Here is a 14,001-nt window from a genome sequence, read left to right as displayed (position 1 = left end):
CCTAAATGGATGATTTGTATTTATCAGGTCCACAGAGTGGATGGAGTCATCCTAAATGGACGATTTGTATTTACCAAGTCCACAGAGTGGACGTATTCATCCTAAATGGTTGATTTGTACTTACCAGGTCCACAAAGTGGACGGATTCATCCTAAATGGATGGTTTGTATTTACCAAGTCCACAGAGTGGACGAATTCATCCTAAGTGAATGATTTGTATTTACCAAGTCCATAATAGTGGACAGAGTCATCCTAAAGGGATGGTTTGTATTTGCCAGGATCACAGAGTGGACGGAGTCATCCTAAATGGATGATTTGTATTTACCAGGTCCACAGAGTGGACAGATTCATCTTAAATGGATAATTTGTATTTACCAAGTACACAAGAGTGAACGGATTCATCCTAAAGGGTTGATTTGTATTCACTAAGTCCATAAAATGGACGGATTCGTCCAAAAGGGACGATTCAAATTTATAAGAGTGGACGAATTCATCCTAAACGGGTGATTTGTATTACAAATCCCATAGAATGGACGGATTCATCTTAGACGAGTTGTTTTCATTTACAAAGTTAAAAAAAAAAAAGAAAAAAGAAAGCAGACAGGCTCATCCTATAAGGATGAGTTATTTCCATTAAAAGTCCCGAATGGTGGACGAGTTCATTCAATAGCAATGACTAAGACTTGCACAAGCTCATCATAAAGAAAACTTACATGTGTGGGTCCAAAATGGACGAATATATTGCAAGTATACACTGTCAAGCATATAACCAAAGTATTATAAAGGCCAATAAAGGGAAATGTATACATGCTAAAGTAATAAGAAACGGATAAGTTAAACATAAACATTGTTCTTACAAGAGATCTTTGAACCAAAAAGAAAAATCTTCAGTCATTGCTAGACCGGAGGGCGGGGGGGGGGAGGGGTCTCTTTGTTCTTGTCTTCAACCTGTACACCTTCAAGCTGATGGGTACCATCCTCGATGGATTTTTCATGGTTAGCAGGAATGGCTTCCCCGTCAACTGGAGGGTCAAGATTGACATCATCAGCAAAAAGATCTTCAATTCCTTCTGATTCAACTGGACGGGCTGAGGTTTGGCGTTTGGTGTCAATAGTGATATGAGAAAGGTCCAGGTCTGGGAAGGAAGCCTTGACTTAACGGACACAATCATCGAAGCCATCGGCGAAGACAAATCCCAGCTCAGATAGAAGGGTGTCGGAGTCATGGTACTCCTTGATTGCATCATCCTTAGCCCGACGGAGCAATTTCTTGGACTTGGTGATTTCATCTTCCTTGTCCTGAAGAACTTTTTTCAATGCCTTCCTCCTCTTCTAGGAGCTTCTTCATTAGGTTAAATTTCTTCTCCTAGATGGCCTTCCAGGCCTTCAACTCACTGAGCTCGGCCTCTGATGCCTCTACCCTTGCCCTCACATGGTCCACCACCCTCGCTTGGGACACGCAACGGTCCATCAGGCCCTTCATCATGAGCAACCCCTATAAGCATCCAAAAACAGGGTTAGTTTCAACATCATAAATTAACAAACAAACAGCATGATAGAAAGAAAAGGCAAACGGAAACGAACCTGAGCCAAGCTAAAGAGGCCTATCTCCCCCATGGCCTCAATAGATTGATTGCCTAAGTCCTCATAATCCTTACTTGTGAGGATGGACGAGAGCTATTTTAGGGCGTACTGTGGATCCTTACGAAGAAGGATGGGGCGTTTTTCATCACTAGGAACTTGACCAGTCATCAAGCCCTTGCCTCTCCCATGGACGGGCGGGGAAGGAAGCTTCCCTTCAGCAAGAATAGCCACGACGGGCTCTTTCACCACCTTGGATTTTTTAGGTAGACGCTTGTTTTTATCAAATGACTTCCTCTTATATGGGTTGGATGTACCCATTCCTTCCCTCTTCCTTGCAGTCGCCTGCTGCTTAATGTAGGCTCTTCCCATCCTCCATTTCTGAATAAGACAGACCAAAGAAGAGTTAGGTGTAGTTACTACAAATAAAATAATAAAAGATTTGACGGACTTACGTTGGCAAGCTAAACGATCGTAGCGATGGGCAACTTCGGTGGGCTCAAGTCCCTCATAGTACCAATGGAGAGTGTCCAAGGTAACAAGCTTCACCCAAGTTCTCTCTAATTTGATCCTAAAGATTCGTTCCAAAAAACTCCACTGCTCAAGAGTAACCTCTAGACGGTCATGAGCTGCGAAAGGAGATAGTCAGAACAATATGTTAAACAAGTAATAAAAGAAAAATTGAAGGACCAACGGACACATACCAGATGGGGGCATTATTCCCCAAGTCTTGTCAGCTGGCATGAACTCCTGGTCGTTAGGATGGCACATCCAGTTGTCCCCCTCAAGAAAAAAATACAGACTCTTCCATTTCCTATTGGAGTCAGGGGTCTCACAAACTAGCTTAAGAGATGGCTTCCTTGGCAGGAAGTTGTACATCCCCTTAGACTGGACAATCTCGGATGGACGGTAGCAGTGAAAAAATTCCTCCACCGTCATCCTGCGCGCCCCCTTTGAAAGGACTCCGTACAAGACCTCCACGTTGAGGAAAATCCTCCAGGCGTTAGGAGAGATCTGGATGATGGCCAACCCTAGATATTGGAGAAGGCGACGGTGAAGAGCGCTTAATGGGAACCTTAGTCCCACTTTAAGCATTTTCTCGTACACTCCGACGTCATCCACACCCTTGTAGTAGCATTTTTCGGACTTGTAAGGTAGACGGATTGGTATGTTAACAGGAATCTGGAATTTTTCTCTAAGTGTGTCAAAATGTGTTTGCTTGATGGTGGACCTGAAGTCATTTATCGTCCACAATGGAAAGATAATGAATTCCCTAAAGTAGTCAAGGCCTATGACAGATTGGGTTGGGGGGTCAGCACTAGCCATCTGGTCCCTTGAGTCATCCTTTGACCCGTCTACATCTACATCCCCATCCACTTCCGAGGAAGGAGAATTGGATGATGGACTTCGTTCATCAGAAGAGGTGCCAAGGTCGTCTTAACCTGACGGGTACACCTTATCGTAGTTCGCCCCATTACGGACACACGACTAGTCACTCGACGCCTCACTAGACATCTGTCACCTACATGTTACGAATAAACCCTAAGACTCTACAAGATCTACATAATGGATGGACATGCAAATGGAAGAAAAAAATAAAGTATAAAAACTAGGGCACTTACAAGTTAACGATGAAAGAAAGTCGATGGAGAAATCCAGGAAGACGGTCGCGTCGAGTGGATGGTATATATGCTAGCAATAAGAAGACAGTAGTGCTCTGGTTAGAAATTCGCAATGAAAAGTGAAAAACGAGAAGGGAAGATGGCATATATATAGAGAAAATGGCATGGAAGACGAAGGAACGCATCAGTCCGAGTAGTCAGCCACTGATCAATATGACATGTGTCCCTAGTGCATTAAATACACTAGGTTAGGCTGTCAATCAGGATGCATTCCACAAGGTTTGAATCATACCGTCACTCTAAGAGCCCATCCGCCAAATAAAGCAATGAACTCTCAGAGTGAGGGGGCAACTGGAGAGGACAAAAATGGAGTAGACGGATCTATCCTCCTAAGGCCAATCGGGATAGACGAATGTAATAGGGTATGACAGACGGATCCTCCGTGGTGGACGGATTCCACCTTAGCGAGCAGGAGGGGACGGATACAGAAGCCACGTGTCACCTACATGGCTTGGAAGTCCCCAGGCAACCCTAAATGGAAATTTCTTGTGTCCCAAAATTAACCCTAGTTAACACGAATCTCTACATGGGAAGAATCTCACAAAATATGTATATTTATGAGGATCTTCCCCACAAGGAAAAATCTTCTTGGACAAGAAACAAAGGTTGGTTTTATACTACTATAAAAACCAAAAGCCCTACGAAAGCATTGGTACACATAGTTCATCCCAGCTCTGGCACTCTAGAGTTGTGAAAAAGCTTTCTAACTTAACCTTTGGAGGGTGTTTGGCTAGTATCACACTAGTACTCTCCTAAGGTCTTCTTGTTCTGTATTGTGCAGGTGTTGCCTTGATCGTGTGAGGACTGTACGACTAACTGACGATTTTCGACATCATCACTCCTTATTTGGGTATTATAGTCGTTTGATTACAATTTAATGTTGATTAAATTGTAATCAAGCTATGGAATACTTTCCCTAAAAAAAGACTTAATGTTTCGGCCTTTCTTCATTTTTTTTGCAATATCATATCTGTTTAAGTTTGAATTGTGCCAATAAATAATTATTTCAAAGGGAATTTAGTTACCTCAATATAAGCTTGAATTCATCTCGATGGAATGGTTGGATTTTTGGTCAAATTTTGATCAAACTTGGGTTTATCGTGATCAAACTTGAGGAAGTGTTAGAAAATAGGACAAATTACAACTTACTCACATGTGGTTTGGTTTAAATTTAAGTTTCCTACCTGTGGTTTAAAATTTTACATTTTACCCACATGAGGTTTGATCGAAATTTAAGTTGCCTACCTGTAGTTTAAAATCTCATGATACAAGTGTTCTGCTGGATTCTTTTTGATCTTATTTGATTTTGTAATTTTATGTTTTTTGTATTTTTGGAGGAGAGAAACATAAAAGTGAAGGAAAATCACATACTTATCCATGTTTTTAAAAGATGTGGATTAAGGAAATCTAACTAAACTAACTTCAGGTGGGTAAAGTGTCAAATTTCAAATCACAGGTAGGCAACTTAAATTTCAGCCAAACTATAGGTGGATAAGTTGTAATTTGTCCCTGAAAATATGTATTTTAATGTAAAATGATGGAACTTGGTGGCTAGGTGAATTTTCGAATTTGTTTAATTGCCAGTCAGCTCAGTCAAAGTTTGGTCAACAAAGAGCAATTTGGTTCATTTAACTTGTACTCATAAATTGATTAATCTAACATTCAATTGGGACAGATTAAGTTACTCTTTGACATTCCCTTTATTAAGCATATTCATTTTATATTATTAATCTACTCCTTGTAATTTCCTTACCTTCTTGCACAAGAGTTTAAAATGTGCAAAAATCATTAATACCAAAAAAAAAAAAAAAATTGGAGTTCTTTAGAGTGCAAGAGGTTTGATTAGTGTAGTTACAATTGAAGTTTTTTAAGGGATTGATAATATAGCCCAAATTAACCTAGTATTTGCTTGGTGTGAGACTAAAAAGCACACACAAACAACACAATCAAATATCCAATTAATTTGGAGCATCACATAGAGTCTTTTATTAATGGGATTACAATAGTAAACAAATCGAAACATCATGTAACTTATTTTGAATAATGTGTACAAGAAGAAGGATTTTCATCATCCCCATTCAAGTTGTCACACATTGGATGCTTTGGCGACTTGTTTATGTGTGCATGTGTTTCTAGGGTGAGGTGTGTGTGTGTGTGTGTGAGTCTCTTTTCTTATTTTATTTTAAAGAATCGTCACCAACCATTAGTTTTGTATTAGGTGTGATTAGTCATCTATTTGTCTAAATTGTTTTACCTAATTAACTAAAAACCAATTCAAGGGCCTTTAAATTAATTAAGGCAAGCCAACATCTTCAAACCAAAGATTTTGGACTTGGAAGTTCAATTACGGGTGGGGTAGATCTATAGGTATTCGAAATTAAGAAGCCTATAGGGACGATTTTAAAACCGCCAGAATAGGTATTCAAAATGAATAGGCCTATAGGGGCAGTTTTAAAACTGCCAGAATAGGTATTCAAATAGAAGAAGCCTATAGTGGCGGTTTTAAAACCGCCAAAATAGGTATTCAAACTGAAGAAGCCTATAGCGGCAGTTTTAAAACTACCATAATAGGTGTTTGATATGAAAAAGCCTATTCCAGTGCTTCTAAAACCACTAGAATAGGTTATTTAAAAACAAAAAATATATATATATATATAAATAAAAATTCCAAATTCATACCTATAGAGGGCGGTTTTAAACCGCCGTAATAGCTATTCCTATTGTGGCTATTTCTTAAAGCGACACAGTAGGTTGTCTATAGCAGTGGTTTAAAAAGCACCAGCATTAAACTACTGTAATAGGTTGACTTATAGGGGCAGTTTCTAAAAGTGCTGCTGTAGCTCTCCTATAGTGGCAGTTTTCAAAACCGCTGGGGAAAAAATGCTGGTGTAGGACAAGTTTTTTGTAGTGAGATGTTACGCATCCCAACTTTTATTATATTAATTAACTAGTTAAAGGCCAATGTGTTGCAGAGTTTTATTATAAACTTATAAAATATATATTTTATTTGAAAACAAATAACAAAATAAATAATTATTATAAAGAAAGTAATAAATTGCATTGGTGTAACAAACAAGAAGAAAATAAATAGGTATTACTACATAATTTCAGATTTGCAGTGAATGCGATGAATGGATCACGATTACCTGTCCATCTACATATTGCCATGACATCCTGATAGTTTTGTATCATTTATCTTAATCCCTGTAACAACAATATCACACACGTTTTGTACAATTCTACTCTTAATTGTGGTTATTTGTTGAATATAAAACTTAGTCTTTCTTCTTCAATAGTTGTATATGCATAAATTATAAATTTTTGGAAGAGTCGACCACCACAGAGTATTGTTTGCGCTTCATCTCTTCGTGTTGAATCCTATATGCGTAATATATGCTTCCTCAGTGTTAAGTGAACCACAATATGAGCATTCAAATGTTGGTTTTCCAAAGTTCCATCATCCATGCTTCAAGAGACATTCGTGTTTGTAATTTTTAATAAATATAAGAAAAAATTGATTACTGAAAATTTAAACTTTAGTATTTGATTCTTACTTCTTGTTGTATTATTGATGTCATTAGTGTTACAGCTTGTACTCATTTAGCACATTATTGACCTGAAAAAAAGTGTAAGACAGCGTATAAAGTATTTTCTATTGCTATTCAATTTAAGTAATTTTGGTAAGCACAATATATTCTAAGATTTCATTATATTATCTAGTATTATTTAAAATTTATTTTCCAAAACAAATGATTTTCTAATACTTGTATGAATAAGGTTGTCTTGAAAAAAAAATGAGAATAAACTTAATCAAGAAAATAAAATTCAATTGTATTTGAAAACCTAAAAGCAATCTCATTAATTTACCTCAAATCGTACCTTCTCGTCGAATAGCACCAAATCAACTCATAAGTTCATTATTTTTTTCGATATTAAGTATTTCCAACATTCTTGTGACTTTTACTCTAATATTCTAATCGTCTTTTTCAATGTCGATATTCTTTGATTTTGTCTATCCATTCTAATAAAATAATATAAACCAAAAAAAAAAAAATTGAAATAGGAACAGAGAAATTAGCATTTAGCTAAAAACAAAAGAAACACAATTTCTATATATGAAAACTCAGATTCTCCTAAAAATAGTTTTTTTTTTTTTTTTTTTTTTTTTGGGGGGGGGGGGGGGGGGGGGGGGGGGGGGGGGTGGGGAGGGAGGGAGTGACTGAATCCTAAAAATAGTTGATTCTCGAGATTTCGGGGAAGGGCTGGCACATTTCTTTAGGATAGGGTGCACCAAGTGGAACTTCAATCATAAAACACCCGGTCCCTGTAATATAAGTATGCAATCTATAACAATTCTCAAAGCTAAAAAAGAAGTACTACTGTTAAATTTAATGATATAAAAATAATAGAAAATTTAATGATTTATAAAAATCATGTCTAACCATATTTAGTGATTAATATATATATATATAAAGTAAAAAAAAAAAAAGAGGAAGACCAAATGGACAAACTGCCTTCTTTTATAGGTCAAAGTGTACAACTCTAATTAAAAGTCAGTTAGCCAAAGCTATTTCAATCAGAAAAAAAAAAAATATATATATATATATATATATATATATATAATTATTATGAACAATTTATCATAAAATTTATATCAAGACATGCTTAATAATAAACTAAAAAGAAGATTGTTTTCTAAATCAAAATTGAGAGGATGAAAGCAACATATCACCATTGGAACCCATGTCATAAAACACCAACAACAAAAAATCATGTCTAAGCATATTTAATAATTGATTCTCAAACCATAACCATATAAATTGGATAAAACTTAAGGAAATTAAGTTAAACAAAAGACAAAAAATACACAAAACCTATTCAATTTGATGACAAAATTAGAGTAAACAAATATATACCTACAAGGTTGTAGGTAGAAGAAGAGAAGAATAGAGAAAAACAATCGTAAGTATTCATTATGCATTATTTTATATATATACTAGTCGCTAACCCGAGTGATGCACAGGAAAGGTATTGAGTACAATATATAATTTAATCTTGTTTTATTTTACTACAACACCAAAATTGAATTTGTACAATAAAATCATATAGCTAAAACATTTGTTAACAGCTATACGTTTCAAACATTTATTAAACTATATATTATTATTATTATTATATCAACTTAACAGTATTTAAATATATGATACGAACATGCTTCAAGAAAATGTCCAACACTGAAAGCAACTTCGAAAACAAACTCAACTAAACAGTTTGATGAATAAATATATTACAATCTATAATATAAGCCAAGAAATAAACTTTGAAACCAATATGAACAAAATCCTCGTCAAAGAAAACCATTTCGATCATTTAAGAATACGACTCACTAAAATCATGAAAAACACAGAATTCAATATAAAAAAGAAGCATCTTTAGTCTTTATAGATTTTGCATAAGTACCAAGACACGATGACACATAATCACACACAAACCATTAAATAAAGAATCAAAGAACATACACAACATGTACATACGCTATGAAAGTAAAAATAAGAAAAACACAAACAATTAAAGAAAAAAATATAAAAAAAAAAGCTAGGAATAGAAATATAAGATAAAGATGAGTTACCCTCAAAAAGAATAATCCATGGATATTCATTGAAATCTTCTAGAAAATTTCAGATAATGGAAAAAATAAACCCAAATGTTAAGATATTAAAACTTCCAAAAGGCCCCCCCCCCCCCCAAAAAAAAAAAAAAATAGAAGATTCAAAGCTTCAAAAGTATTGAAATAAATAAATATATATATAATTACACAATAGAAAAATAAAATAGAAAGAAGGGTTACTCCCAAAAGAATAATCCATGATTATAGCTTTTCTACTATTGAAATTGGCTAAACAATTAAATGTATTGCAAAAAATGAACTGAAAAATTCATGTGTAAATCAAACAATTAGAAGGTTTTGAGCCTAGAATTCATTGAAACAAAACAAAAATTACGTGACTACACAATAGAAAAATATAATAAAATGATGAGTTAGCCTCTATCTATTTTTTTTTTTCTACCTCCTGTCAAAAAAACAAAAAAAAAAAAAAAAAATCTATGTCTATAGGTGTTGAATTTTGAAATCTACCAAACAGTTTTAGATATTGTAAAAACTGAACAAAAAATGTTAAAACTTCTGAAAGGCAAAAAGGAAAAGAAAAATTGAAGAATCAACAAAAAAAAATATATGTCTACACAACATAGAAATATTAGAGAAATATGAGTTACCTTTTAAATGTTAAAATTCAAAATATTAAAACTTTTAAAAGGTAAAAAAAAATTGAAGATTTAAATAAAAGATTCAGGCCTAGCAATTAAATAAACAAAACAAACAATTGACATACTTATAAGAAAAAGCAACAAAACTATAATTTTTATTGAACAAATCAAAAACCCTAACCTTAATGCATTGACTGAAGAAGGAGAGGAGTCCAATACATAAGTGGAATATGTGAATTGTGAAGCATGAGCCACCCTAAAAAAAAAATCTTGAAGAAAAAGAAGTTTTAAGATGAAAATTGTGTTGCAGCAAAAGAAGATAATAGCAGATCTGATCATAGAGTACTTTATGCACACAAGCATGTGAGAATTAACAAAGTGAGACTTTGTGTTAAGAAAAAAAAATTAAAATTAAAAACTTAAATTCATAGAAAAGATAAAGAGAAGAAGAAGCGTTATTATAAGTTTAGTAGTTTCATTGGACCAAAGCAATTGGATTTTCTGGATCTTCATTGGAGATAGATATTGGAGTGAGGAGAAGGAAGGAGGCAATTGAAGCTTAATTCACTGTGTGTTTCTTTAGGTTTTTTTAGAAACTTGGAGTACGGTCTTAAAACTAAAAAATAAGGAGAGAGAGAGAGAGAGAGAGAGAGAGAGAGAGAGAGAGAGAGAGAGAGAGAGAGAGAGAAGTGTTTGTTTGTAAATTGGTAACTACCACCCAACCCAAGAGACAAAATATTGTGAAAATATCACTAAAACGTTTCTTTTATTCCAACAAATAAAAAGACACAATTTTTTGGTGTTGGATATACAAACAGGTGCCTATTGACCAAAAAGGTGCATATTGGCCGAAAATATGTCTATTGAATGAAAATGTGCCTAATGAATGAAAAAGTGCCTATTGATCGAAAAGCTGCCTATTGAATGAAAAGGTGTTTATTGACCGAAAAGGTGCCGATTGAAAAATGAAAAGTCACAACTATTCGATGTTTTTAAATATATACGTAGCATTAATTTATATAGCCACGTGACGCAATGAGACGCGATCAACAAAAAGTCAAACATTAAAAAAAAAACCCAAAAAAAAAAAAAAAAAAAAATCAAGAGTGAGGGATTTTTTTATTTTTTTGAGAAGCAAGAGTGAGGGACTTTATTTATGTTTGAAGAAATGAATCAGTGAATGTGAACATACGTGCGATTTGGATTGAATTTATATGATTTGACCAATGGATACAGCGGATGGCATTAACATTTTTGTTGTTTTGGGTTTTTAGACGCGCGGTAGATTTTTAAGTAGAATTTGATATTCTATGGTGTTTCCCTAGAAAAAAAAAAAAAAAAAAAAAAAAAAAAAAAAGAAAAAAGAAAAAAAAAAAGAAAAGAGAGAGAGGAAAACATATTAGGAATTGAAATCTACAATTGCAGCAAACCCTATTAGAAACCTCCAAATCCCAAAATTAATAACAACTAACTAAGTATCTATCAGGTTTTGTTTTTAGTGGTGGGGAAACCGATGGTTCCAAAAAATTCTCTTTTAAGCAATCGGGTTACGGTTCCGACGAACTCTGTTCTCTTTCCCCCTTTTTCCTTTTGATTGCAATTTATTGATTTAAGTGGTTTGTTTTCTTTTATACTGAAGGCTATCAAAAGGTGTTTTAACCCTATGAAACAGATCAAAAGGTGTTTTCCAAATCAAAACCCCAGGAGAAAAAAAAAAAAACAAAAACAAAAAACTATGAGCGCAGATATTAGAGAACAGGGAAAGGCTTAGTGATATAAAAAAAAAAATAAAAAAAAAAAATTTGAGAAAACAAACATTTTCATGGAGAACCCAAAAGCCCGAAACAAAAAGGAATCAAAACCAAAATCAAATCTAAACCTATCCAACAAAAAAACTCAATAAAAAGTAATATTTCATACCCAAATCTAGAAAAATGGAGAAAAACGTACAGGAACCGGTTCCGATGACCTGATGGTGGCAGATATATAGCCTAATGGTGTTACTGCCCATAGATTTTTGTTTTTGCTTGTAGTGGTGCTCTAAGTCTGGCGAAGGAATGAAGAACTCTCTCTGTATGCTGTGTTTTTTTTTTTTTTTTTTTTTTTTTTTGGGGGGGGGGGGGTGGTGGAGAATTGCAAGCCTTTTAAATGTATTTTAACCGGTTATTTTTCCTTTTATACTGATGCCATCAAATGGTGTTTTAACCTAACAAAACAATATAATTTATCCTTCTTTAATTGCAAGCATGGCAGAGTTTTAAATGGCCAAACGGTGCAACGTGTGGCTAGTTGAACTTAAAACCTGTATACATGGCAGAATTTTAGGTAGGCATTTTTCCTACATGGCAGCACCTCCTTAATTGTAGGAAAGGCTTCTGCTTTTATATATAGTATTAGATATATAGATATAGATATAGATACATATGCCCACACACACTCCACATTGAAGAAATTAATATGAACAAAAACTGTGAAACTGAATTTTTTTTTTCATGTACTACATTGCATTTTTTTTTTAACATGTAATAATATAATTTAAATAAAAAAAATAAGGATTACATGTATACACTACATATTAAAGAAGTTGATATAAACAAAAAGTCTAATATTAGTCTAATTTTTAGAAGTGTGAAGTTGAATTTGTTTTTTACATGTACTACTTATCAGCTTATAAATTATAATAAGAAAATGATTTGGTGAAGAATTTTGATTGTAATCAAATTAAGATTTTATCAACTTAGAAATTATAAGAGAAGAAGATATGAACCAAAAAAAAATATATATATTTTTCTTTTAATCTAAAAAAAAATTTGCAATTTGCAGTAAAGCCACTCGGCGCAATCACGACTTATAAACCCAACTTTTATTATATATACTAGTCGCTAACTCGTGCGATGCACAGGAAAACTGCTAAAACTAAGCTCTATAGAAATAGTTTTTTTTTGTCACATAACTTGTATATTCATCCAAAAAATAAAAAATAATTTGCATCAATATGATATATATTTTGTATACCATGCATCATTATGTCTATACTAATTAACAATATGATATATTTTGTATACTATGGATCATTACCTCTATTCTATCAATATGATATAATTTGTATAACATGTATTATTAAGTTATAAAAGTTAAGTTTCCAATTTGAATATTTGGAATAGGTTGAATAGTTAAATACTTTGTACTAATAGTCTAGTCAATTCAAATCCTCTAGATTTCCTAGGATACTCTACCAATAAATTTCTTTAACTCTTAACCACTCTTTTAGGATTTAAGGGTTTAGATTTTGCCATATCAGCATTCTAATAATAATACTCTTAAAATAATAAAATCATATTGTAAACAATACAATTAAAAGTATTGTTAGTGGAATGCTAACATGGCAAAATTTAGACCCATAAATCATAAAAGAGTGAATAGAATTTAAAGAAATCTACTTGATAGAGTATTCTAGGAAATCTAGAGGATCTAAATCCTAGTCTAATACCGTGGAGATCCTAGGAAATCTAGAGGATCTAAATCCTAATCTAATACCGTGGAGAAAAGAAAAAAACCTAACCGTACCTAAAATAAAAAATAAAAAACTAATCATTAAAATTTAAAACCCAAAATGTGGCACTCCCAGCTCCACTACTTCTAATCCTAATATTCAGATTCCCCAATCCCACCTTCCCCACCTTCTACTTTCTTCTTCATCATCATCCTTAACTTTAAACTCTCTATTTTGTACTTCAGTTTCTTCACCTTCTGCCCTTCTCCGTTTCAACTTTTAACTAATGGTCCGTTTGGATTGAGGGAGAGAGAGGAAGAGTAAAGTAGATTTAGCACAAAATTAACTTATTTTTAGTCAACTTTACTCTACTCTCCTCCTCTCCCCCCTCCATCCAAACAGGCTATAACAGTTTTGTTTGTAAATTTATGAACTATGAAGCATCAATGGCTACACAAAAATTCTCTCTTTTTTTTCTTTTTTCCTGCATGTGAAGCACCAATGCTACCGTTGATGTGTAATCACACCAAAGAATGTCATTCTCTGATCTTATCTCTATCTCATTCTGTTGCATAAACATATGTATCATTATTTTGGGTTTGATTTTTTGTTCTACTAATTCTAAAATCTCTATCAAAATCACAATTTTGGGTTGAGAATAGCGTTTGGGGGAAAGAGAAGGGTAGAGAAGAGAGAGGAGAGGGAGATTATTGGGATTGATTTTTAGAGTTGGGTTTTGGGGGAAGGAGAAGGGTAGAGATTTGCATTTTGGGGGAAGGAGAAGGGTAGAGAAGATTTTCCGAGTTGCGAGGTTATCGGGTTTGATTTTCAAAATTATGGAAAAAAAATCGAGTTTTAGCTTTTTTTTTTTCTTTTTTTTTTAGCTAAAACTTTTGTGTAATAACGTGAGAGCTCTAAAAAAAGTCAATTTATGCCTTCATGCATAGTCTGGAGGATATTCCAAGCAGTATGAGCAAC

The sequence above is a fragment of the Quercus robur genome, chromosome 10, assembly GCF_932294415.1.
Source record: "Quercus robur chromosome 10, dhQueRobu3.1, whole genome shotgun sequence".
Lineage (NCBI taxonomy): Eukaryota > Viridiplantae > Streptophyta > Magnoliopsida > Fagales > Fagaceae > Quercus > Quercus robur.
This window is presented reverse-complemented; position numbering follows the sequence as displayed.